Source organism: Onychomys torridus, chromosome 7 (assembly GCF_903995425.1).
Source record: "Onychomys torridus chromosome 7, mOncTor1.1, whole genome shotgun sequence".
Taxonomy (NCBI): Eukaryota; Metazoa; Chordata; class Mammalia; order Rodentia; family Cricetidae; genus Onychomys; species Onychomys torridus.
Genome location: NC_050449.1, coordinates 48,440,835 through 48,451,607, shown reverse-complemented (window position 1 = coordinate 48,451,607; position 10,773 = coordinate 48,440,835).

Genomic DNA, 10,773 nt, shown 5'->3' with positions numbered 1-10,773 from the left:
ATTTGACCCACCCTTTGGCTAGGCTGGTTAAGCCCCAGAGATCCTCCTGTCTCCATCTTCCTAGTGCTGGGATCAGAAGCCGTGCTGCCTGGGCTGGGCTTTGAACTCAGCCTCATGCTTGTCTAGCAAGAACTTTGCTGACTAAGCCTCCTCCACAGCCCTTACACAGAGTTTTAAATGTCAGTTTGTTGTGTCCTAAAAATTAAAGTATATTTGGGATCTCTGAATTTCTATTGGACTATACTGAATGTGACCTTTTGTAAGTATTACAGCACCTAACATTATTTTTTTTTCATTTTTCAGTATTTATTTAGCTTTTCTCTCCCTCTTGCTAGTCTTTCAAAGAATGAATTTATCAAGGTGAGTGTGTGGTGTCCTTTAGCCCCAGCATTCTGGAAGCAGAGGCAGATGAATCTCTGAGTTTGAGGCCAGGCTTGTCTACATGGCTAATTCCAAGTCAGCCAGGGCTACCTAGTGAGACCTGTGTCTTTAAAATAATGATATAATAATAATAATAAACAAATAAATAAATGAAAAAGAATGAATTCCACTCTCTTCCAATTCTTTTGAGACCCTGATGAGAATTTACACACTGAAAAATATTTTATTCCCACTGGGTATATAGCTGTATCTCAGTTCACCCGAGCATGGTGAGGATGAGGGAGTGTGAAAGCAGAGTGCCCAGAGGCCTAGCCCTGCCACCAACAGGCCCTGGAAGTCCCATTAGGAAGGGGGGCTCGTCCGTCTTCATTAACTCCTACACCACACTGGGGCAGGGACGTGGTGGTGAGCAGCTGTCTCCTCTGCAGCAAAAACTGGAGAATTCTGGGAGGGAAGGGGGGAGGGAAGGGAGGGAGAGCGCAAGAGAAAATTTGACTAGGGTCCCTTCAAGGGACAAGAGCACAGGCGCCCTGAGGCTTCCTTTGAGCTGTTGCTGGGGAGCAGGGTTGAGGAAGTTTACTGCCGACAACTGACCAGGTTAGAAGGCAAAGATAAGGTCCAGCTAAAAGAGGGATGAAGAAAGCTTGTGTGCTGCCCCCAAAAGGCAGGCAGCACACACCCCTAGGCTGTGACTCAGTTGCTTCCTCTCATCTCTGCCTCCCTCCCACTGTGTGGCCCTCTGTTAGACAGGACCCAGGAGCTTGTTAGAAATTAGAAGCCGACTCCCATTCTGCTGTCAGAACCTACATTGCAGTCAGTCTTCAGGTGTGATCACTGCGCCTCTGAATGGGGAGGGGAGATGTCAGGACACCAGGCGTCTGGGTTGGATGCCTCCAACTGCTCAGCCAGAGATGGAGCCCTACTCTCGGTCCCTTCCTCTGGAGGCCCTGGCCTCAGGGGCAGAACCCTTGGGGTCAGGGGGCAGCTGACAGATGAACGTTCCCATCAGATTCCAGGGTCAGTTGGAATCTGCTCGTTTTCTGCAGAAATAGCTGTGTGGAGTATCTGTGACAAGCCTGTGGTCACTTGGACACTCTGGTTCAAGTGGAGGTACAGGAGGCAGGGGCCCTTGATGGAGCCCGGGGCTGAAGTGTCACATGGGAACAATATGCAACCCACTGTGCAGTCTGGTGGGGAAGGCAAAGGGGAGGGCCGTCAAGTGCCCAGAGAAAGCCACACTCACTGCAGTGGTTGATAGGAAGGACCGTCTTCTGAGCTGTTATAACACAGGGTTTCCTACAGCATTGTGATTTTACACCAGGCGAGAACCAGGAGGAATAGGCCACTAACACATTCATCCAGTCCATATTGCCTGAGCACACCAAGGAGCCTGAACAGTAAGTACTCTTGCTCCTAGCTTCTCGGGGTAGTTATAACTAAGTTCCAAAGTAATGTAAAGAAAAAGAGAAGTGGCCAGAGGCACATGCCTTTAATTCCAGCACTCAGGAGGCAGAGGCAGGCGGATCTCTGTGAGTTCAAAGCCAGGCAGGACCACATGGTACACTGTCAGTGAGTGTCATATCCAGTCTGATAATGCTGGTGGTCCAGGAAGAAACTTTGTTTGGGGACCTTACTTTCAGTGGGCAAGAGCTAGCCCAGGATGGGACTCACAGATAAAGGCTTTTATATCTTTCCTCCAAATCTTGGGGCTGTCTAAAGAGGCATTAGCTTCACTCAATCTCAACTCACTCTGGCACACAGGAAGCACTTAGGAACTGTTAGTTGGAAGGAAAATGAATCGAAACCTGCACTCAGTTGTCATCCCTGTCGTGATAAAGTGATGGAGTCACTGGCCGGGGGCCAAAACAGTTGCGTTTGCACCCCAGTGTTGACACGTCCTGGTTAGCTGGTCTCTGAGCCTCGGTTTCCTCTACTGTAAGAGAGAACTGGTGTTCAGTGTGTGTGGTGGTTTTGTTCTGGCTGATGTGAACTGTCCCCCACAGACTCACCAACTGAATGCTTAGCCCAGGTGGCTGCGCGATGAGGGAGAGAATGGAAACTTGAGGATGAGGGAATCTAGCTGAAGCTCGGAGATGTCAGCAGGCTAGCCTTGGGAGGTTGTGTCTGGTTCCTACTTGCTTGCTATCGCTCTGCATCCCAGCTGCCAGAGGTGAGCGACCTCTTTCTCCACACCCCCACCGCCATGACATTCTCCCTCACCAAAGCCCAGGAGCAGTGGCACCAAGGACTGTGGGTTATCCTGTGAAGCTGAGCCACCTCTGCCCCAAGCTGTGCTCTTGGGTGTTCTGGTCACATGACACAGAAGTAACTAAAATTCCTCTCTCTTCCCTCCCTCCTATTCTCCCCTCTCCCTCTCTACTCCCCCCATTTCTCCCCCCCCCTTTTTCCTTCTCTCTAACCTTCTGCTGACTGTTACTTGCATCCTACAGCTGAGCCAAGGCACTGGTGGTACAGGAATAAATAAAAGGAAGTTATTATAGGTGGGGCATGGTGGTGCACACCTTTAATCCCAGCCGGGGAGGCAGAAACAACCTGATCAGGCTTAGAATCTCACCACACTTTATCAAAACTACCCCAGCAATTTAGGAACAGACATGGAGCATTCAAGCCTGCTCAGAGGGGCCAGCTTCCCTCAGAACTTAGTGGGATCAGAAGTCTGCTTTGGACTTAGCGGCATGCATGTGCTGAGTGCTTAGAAACAATGTCTGGTCTCTGGTATGCAGTGTGTGTGTGTGTGAGGGGGGTTGATATCAGCTGTCTTCCTCTGTTCCTCCTCACCATTTAAAAATGTTTTATTACATTTATTTATGTTTTTCTGTGCTCATGTGTATGCATGTAGGCTCGTGTTAGAGGACAACTTTTTGGAATTCGTTCTCTCCTTCCACCATGTGGGTCCTAGGACTCAAACCAGGCACAGCAGCAGACATCTTTATCTGTTGAATCATCTCATTGGTCCTCTACCTTACCTTTTTGAGACAGAGTCTCTCACTAAACTTGAAGTTCCACTATCGGCCGGACTAGCTGGCCAGCAAGCACCAGGGATCCTCTGTCTGCCTTTGCTGTGGGGACACAGGCAGGCACCACACCCAGATTTCTATATAGATGGGTGCTGGGGATCTGAACTCAGATCCCACACTTTCATGAAGAAGCATTACCAACTAAGACTTCCCCCAGCCCTAATTATCCTCTTTTTATAGATGGAAAAACTTCAGAAAGGTCAGGAGACCTACCCTCTGTAACATGAACCTTAAAAGGTCTTATTAATAAAAAAATAAAAATAAAAAACCTCGGAGCCATGTATTGGGATGAATGCTGAAAGATCAGAGAGATAGAACAGGCCACAGCTGACCTCACCTTGCCAGTTCCTCGGCTGATCCTGTTTCCTCAGACTGGAAGCCTCTGAGTCCTCATCCAGAATGGATCTCAGCTGAACTGCTGCTAGAAGCCTAAAAGCTTAACCAGGGTCTAGTTCCTGGTCCTCACACCTTATATACCTTTCTGCTTCCTGCCATCACTTCCTGGGATTAAAAGTGTGTGTCACCATGCCTGGCTGTTTCCAGTGTGGCTTTGAACTCAGAGATCTAGATGGATCTCTACCTTTGGAATGCTAGGATTAAAGGTGTGTGAGTGCCACCATTTTCTGGCCTCTCTATCTAGTGGCTGTTCTGTCCTCTGACCCCAGATAAGTTTATTAGGGTGCAAAATATATTGGGGAACACAATATTACCACAACCCTCCATAGTTACTAAGTAGACACCCTGGGATTCGAACCCAAGTTGACCAAGCCAGAGTTCTTGCACTTGACCCTGCAACAGCTCCTGCCCTGTGCTGCCACCCACTCTGAGTACCTGCCAAAGGCCCAATCTCTGCACAGGCTTCATCCACGTTATCTGGCAGCTGTCTGGGTGAGGAAAGGGAAAATGACCTCCCCCAAATGGCAGAGCCAGGCTGGGTCTGTCCACCTCATAGTCTGACCTGCCACCTATAGATGGGAGGCCACATGGAGAAAGCTGCTAATCCCACTGCTGTGACAGGGAGGGTTCTCCAAGACCAAGCATGGTATTATGCTGGCAGCAGGCACTGAGCTGGCACCGATCTCAACTACCGTTGGAAATACATGGACGGAAGCAGCCACAAGGGTGGGAATGAACTGCTCTTTGTCTTGGGTCCTTCAGGTTAGGAGGCCGCACTCCTGAGGTCCTGGGTATGACTCAGCCCTGACCTGCGTCCTGGGGACACTCAGTCAGAGAGCTGCCTCCAGCCATAGTGTGTTATAGATGATTACTTCAACTAGGCAAAGATGTGTTACATGTGTTTATGCTGTATTTGTTTAATGATGTAAAGAGGTGTTACATTTGTTTATGCTGCATTTGTTTCATCATGTAAAGATGTGTTGCTGTTTCGTTTTGCCTGCCTAAGGCACCTGATTGGTCTAATAAAGAGCTGAATGGCCAATAGCTAGACAGTAGAGTGATGGGCAGGGGCTGGTGGGCAGAGAGAATAAGTAGGAGGAAGAGAGAATGAGAGGAGGAGGAGAGAGAGGGAGACAAGTGGAGAGAGAAAGAGAGGGAGAAGGGGCTGGGGAGATGGCTCAGTGGTCAAGAGCACTGCCTGCTCTTCCAGTGGTCCTGAGTTCAACTCCCGGCAACCACATGGTGGCTCACAACTATCCCTAGTGGGATCTGATGCCCTCTTCTGGCATAAAGTTGTACATGCAGATAAAGAAGTCATTTATGGTTTGGGGATTTAGCTCAGTGGTAGAGCGCTTGCCTAGCAAGCGCAAGGCCCTGGGTTCAATTCTCAGCTCCCCCCCCCAAAAAAAAGCCATTTACATAAATAAATAATAAAAATTGAGAGAGAGAGGGAGGGAGAGAGAGAGAGAGGGAGAGAGAGAGGGAGAGAGAAAGGGAGAGGGAGAGGGAGAGGGAGAGGGAGAGGGAGAGGGAGAGGAAGACACCCCTGCCAGCTCGCCAGGCAGAAACCAGACAGACAGACATGGAGTAGGACACATAAAGTGAACAAAAGGCAAAAAGCCCCAAGGCAAAATGTAGATGAGAAGGAACAGGTTAAACTAAGTTGTAAGAGCTCATGGAACAAGCAAAAGATAAGGCGGAGCATTCATAACTAACAAGAAGTCTCTGTGTCATGACTTGGGGGCTGGTGGTCCAAGAAAGCCTGTGACAGCCACCTATGCTGTGGTTCTGTGGTTCAGCTGCTGTGTGCTCCATATGTTGATAAGCTTCTCTGTGACTGAGCTAGGCAGGAGAAAGGATATACACAGAGGAAATGATGGGGAGGACAGGAGAGTGGCAGGGCCAGGGAATGAGGGCCATGGAAACAACAGAGGCCAGGTGTGGCTATGAATCACCATTGTGGGCAAGTAAGTAACTGAAGGGACCCAGGGGACTTGACATTCGGTGGTGTGGGTGCAAATGTCAGCTCACCCTCCTCTTCTGCTGTCTATGAAATGGGGACACTAACTTCTTGTAAAATACAGGAGAGAATCGATGATGGAGTTTCTAGCATCTCATAGTACCCTGAACACTATGGCTTCCTCTGCACCTGCCCGAATAGGAGAGAGAATACAGACAGGGACACTTTCACAGTCTACATTCCAAAGCCACACTTGTATACTGTATTATGGGAAGAAACGTTATTGCTAGCTTAGCATGCGCACACTAGCAATGATATGCTTGCTTTGAGTTCATCGCCTCCAAGCCCTGAGGTCCCTGGAGGAGAACAAGGTTGACACCAGCAGAAACTAACAAGACTCAGTATTTCAAGACCTGCTTGAGCCCAGAACCCACAGAGTGAGGCAAGTGGGGTGATAACAAGAGAGTCACAGACATCCAAGGTCTCAAAGGCAGTCCTGAGCTCTGGATGACTGGTCACACTTGTCTGCACCCACTTCTTCCTATATAGTCTGCTGTCTGGCAAGGGGCCGTAAGACAGATCTCTGGATGTTAGTCCACTGTCTCCTCAGACTGCTGGCTCTCTGAATAAAGTATGATTTTAATATTTGGTTCTTGCCTCAGCTTTTGCAAGTGGCCAAATTCTAGTGACACACAGAGATGAAAATCAAAGACCCTGTCTTGACCGTGGAGAGTCTCAGCTGAGCCACGGGCAGATTTAACTCTTTTTAAAGGTGAAAGGTTTATACAACCTGAAGGTAAACCTGAGCATAAGGTTAACTTATTTAACAAGTTAGTAAGTCAGGACCAGTGGGATGGTTCAGTGAGTTAAGATGTTTGATGCCAAACCTGTGACCCGAGATCAATCCCCAGGACTCACATGATGGAAGGAGAGAGCAGACTCTTGCAAGTTGCCCTCTGTGGAGTGTGTGTGTGTGTGTGTGTGTGTGTGTGTGTGTGTGTGTGTGTGTATACACATGCACAAATAAGCAAATACCACAAGTAATTTTCCCCAGAGACAGGATGAGAAAAGTCCCATGTGTAGCAGAGGTGGGAACCAGGGAAAAGCCACCTGAGGCAAGCATGTACTTTCTCTGCTGGTGCCCAGGGCCCAGCACAGTCTTGCCTTTTCACCTGCCTTAAAGAAATCACCAGTGTTCACCAAGGCAGCAAAGTGTGTGAGTTATGCACTAAAGGACCTACTGTGGGAAGCAGACTTTACACAGCTGCGGAGAGACAGGAAGCAGAGATGTGGGGAGGGAGTTAGGGGTTAAGGGAGTCAGTCTTAGAAGCCTGACTCGGCCAAGTCATTGAACTCTGGACCACGGGTGAGTCCCTAGGTCACTGGACAGCTGTGCCTCACAGGGTCTCTCATGTGGAGTGTGCTAATTAAATGTAAATACTCAGGAAAGACAACCTGAAGAAAGATTCTCTCTGGTTTACATTTTCAGAGGCTTCCTTGGACCCATTGCTTAGGCCTGAGCTTAGATGGAACATTGTGGTAGCGGGACCTTGTGGGAGAAGTTGTTCACTTCACAGCAGGCAGGGAGGAAAAGAGATTGGAGAGTGAGAACACATCCAGGAGAACACAAAGATGCTCAGTGACAAGGGCCAGCGACTGGAGGGAGCAGCCAGATACAGGGCAGAGAGTGAGACCAAGCTGGAACCCGTGGTATGGAACATGGCGCTAAAGCCATGGCAGACCGTGGTGACTATCCTTCCTCTCTGGGGCTCCTCAGGGGTATCAGCTCTGATAGGAAGGCAGGCAAAGGCAGTTTAGAATGATGGTAGAAAGCCAGACACTTTTAGGCTGGCTTCTGCTCCGCCCGTTGCCATGGTTTAAAGCTAGAGCTCAGGGCATGAGCTGCTGCAATGCCCGAGACCCCAGGGAAACAGAGCTGGGTGACTTGTTGGAGAGCACAAGGCCCCACCATTTTAATGCGTGGGTTGAGGCATCAGGCCCTTGCTCCTGCCGGATGCTGCTGCTGCTGCGGCAGACCCTAGACCAGCTGCCAGACTCTACCCTCAGCCAGCGCCCCTGCAGCCAGGGCCTCAGCTGGAGCTGCTGGCTCCTCCCACACTCAGGCAACTGAAAAAAAAAAAAAAAAAAAAAAAAAAGCACACCACTATGGGCAGAGCCCTAGGCCAGGACATCAACCCCCCATCTGGCTCTGGACAACTGCACAGCCTACAGCTGGGGTCAGGCCAGGCCAGCCAGGAACCAGGAACAAAGCTGGGAGAGGGAGGGAGCCAGTCCATCTCCTAAGTACTATCAGACAAGGAGCTCTTTCTTAGAAAAGTGTTTTAAGTATCACAAAATCTTCCAAATACATATAAATCTGTAGAAATCACAGAACCAACACCTGGGTCCCATTGTCCAGGGTTACCAGCACTTACATGCTTGCCTTGGATCTTCTTGTTTTATGGAGCCAAACATTTCAGATAGAAGTAGAACATCTCCCCTGGCTCACCCCACTTCCTGATGAATCTAGAGCAATTGCATAGTCCTGTTACTTACATGGGTATCTTTAAGGATGTTTTAACATGTCAGCTCACATGTGCATGTCTGGACGTGTAATGATGTGTGTGGGATTGGTACATCGTTTATGCTTTTTCTTGGTTTTTTTTGTTGTTGTTGTTTGTTTGTTTGTTTGTTTTTTGAGACAGGGTTTCTCTGTAGCTTTGGAGCCTGTCCTGGACTAGCTCTGTAGACCAGGCTGGCCTCGAACTCACAGAGATCCACCTGCCTCTGCCTCCCGAGTGCTGGGATTATAGGCGTGTGCCACCACTGCCCCGCTCTTGTTTTTTGTTTGTTTGTTTGTTTGTTTGTTTTTTAAGTGTGTGCATGTATACGTGTGTGTAAGCACATACAAGAGCATCTATGTAGAGGCCAACCCTGTGTCATTCTACCTTGCTTTTGAGACGGGCCTGCCACTGGGACCTGGGCCTCATCAACTAGACTAGGCTAGCTAACCAGCAAGCCCTGGGGATCTCCTGTTTTTGCTGTCCCCATGCTGGGATCGGGAGTATGCAACCCCATTGGCTTTTTACAGGAGTGCTGGGGATCTAACTTGGTCCTCCTGCTCTCGGGGCAAGAGCCTTTCCACCTGAGCCATCTCCTCCACCCATCCCTGTCTCTTAGAAAGACTAACTTGTGTTTACCAGTGACTCTAGATTAAGGGTCAGCAAACCCCGGTGTGGAAAGCCAGCATGTAAATGCTTGAGGCTTGGCAGGTCACAACGGCCTCTCTTATAGTCTTTGTTTTGTGGCTGCTGTTTGTTTTGTCCAACTATTTAATAACAGACAGCATTCTTCACAGCTCTAGGCTGCACAGAGACAGGCTGTTGGGCAGATTTGGTAGACAGGTGGGCGGTTGCCAGCCCCCACTCAAGGTCTCTCTCTACTGAGCAGATATCCCAGTGCTTAATGATGGCCATTGATGTCACTTCCCCTGGTCACTGCTACATGTACATAACATGTGCATGCTGTGTAAGGATGTAGAACCTATGGGTAGAGTGGGTGAGCACTGGGCATGTACATAACAGTGTGCATGCTGTGTAAGGATGTAGAACCTATGGGTAGAGTGGGTGAGCACTGGGCACGAGCAGATTGAGCAGAAGTTTCAATAGTTAAAGATGTCAAGGTTTAAAACAAGTGGAAGCCAACATCATTTTTCTTTTGAGTGTATCCTTTTGGTATGTCCTTTTGGGTGTTTCCTTTTGTTTAAGAAATTTCTTTGAGGGCTGGTGAGGTGGTTCAGAGGTTGAGAGCACTGACTGCTCTTCCAGAGGTCCTGAGTTCAATCCCCAGTTACATGGTGGCTCACAATCATCCATAATGAGATCTGACACCCTCTTCTGGCCTGCAGGTAACATGCAGGAGGAATATTGTATACATAATAAATAAATAAATAAATAAATAAATAAATAAATAAATAAATAGATAAATAAATAAATAAATAAATTTCTTTGAGAGGCTAGGAATTTAGCTCAGTTGGTAGAATGCTTGCCTAGCTTGCATGAAGCCCTGGGTTCCATTTCCTAGCATGGCACAAACTGGGCATGATGGAGTCATCTGTAATCCAGCTCTTGGAATATAGAGGCAAGAGAATCAAAAATCAGTCATTCTCAGTTACATAGAGAATTCCAGGTCCTCCTCTGGAGGACTCAAATGGTGGAACAGACAGAGGCATCCCTACCCAAGCACACCCAAAGTGCTTGTCACATCTATGAGAGATCTGCCCTCACAATTTTATCCTTTCCAAAAGGCTCATATCTGAATTTTCACGCTGGTGACTAAGCTCCAGGACATGAATTTGAGGAGCACATTCAGGCCATAGCGATATTGGTCATGAAAAGTCCAGGATATTTTTTCTAAATATATTCTAAGGTTTTTATTGTTATTATAAATAGAATCTATTTTCTGTCCTATTTTCCAGATGTTTTGTTTTGGAGACAGGGCCTCATGCATCCCAAGCTGCCTCTATGTAAAGGATAACCTTTAACTTCTGATTCTCCTGTCTCCACCTCCCCATGCTGGTCTTACAGTCTTATGCTAAGTTTATGCATCACTGGGATCTAACCCAGGGCTTCACGCATGTTAGGCAAATGCTCTACCAACAGAGCTGCGCTCCCAGCCTTCCACTATGTTTTCTATTGTTATTACAGGGGTACAGGAATATGAATAATTTTTAAAAGATTTTATATTTTTGTGTCTGGATGTATGCATATGCACATGTGTGTGGGAATCAGTGGAGGCTAGAATAGGTTGTTGGATCCCCTGGAGCTGGAGTTTCAGGCAGTTGTGAGGTGCCTGGTTTGGGTGCTGGGAACCATACTCTGGTCCTCTGCAAAAGTAGCAAGTGTTCTTAACTACTAAGCCATCTCTCCAGACCCCTGGGGGATGTGGATCGTTTTTTAAGTTGATCTTGGATATAGCAACCTTCCTAGCTCTCTCACT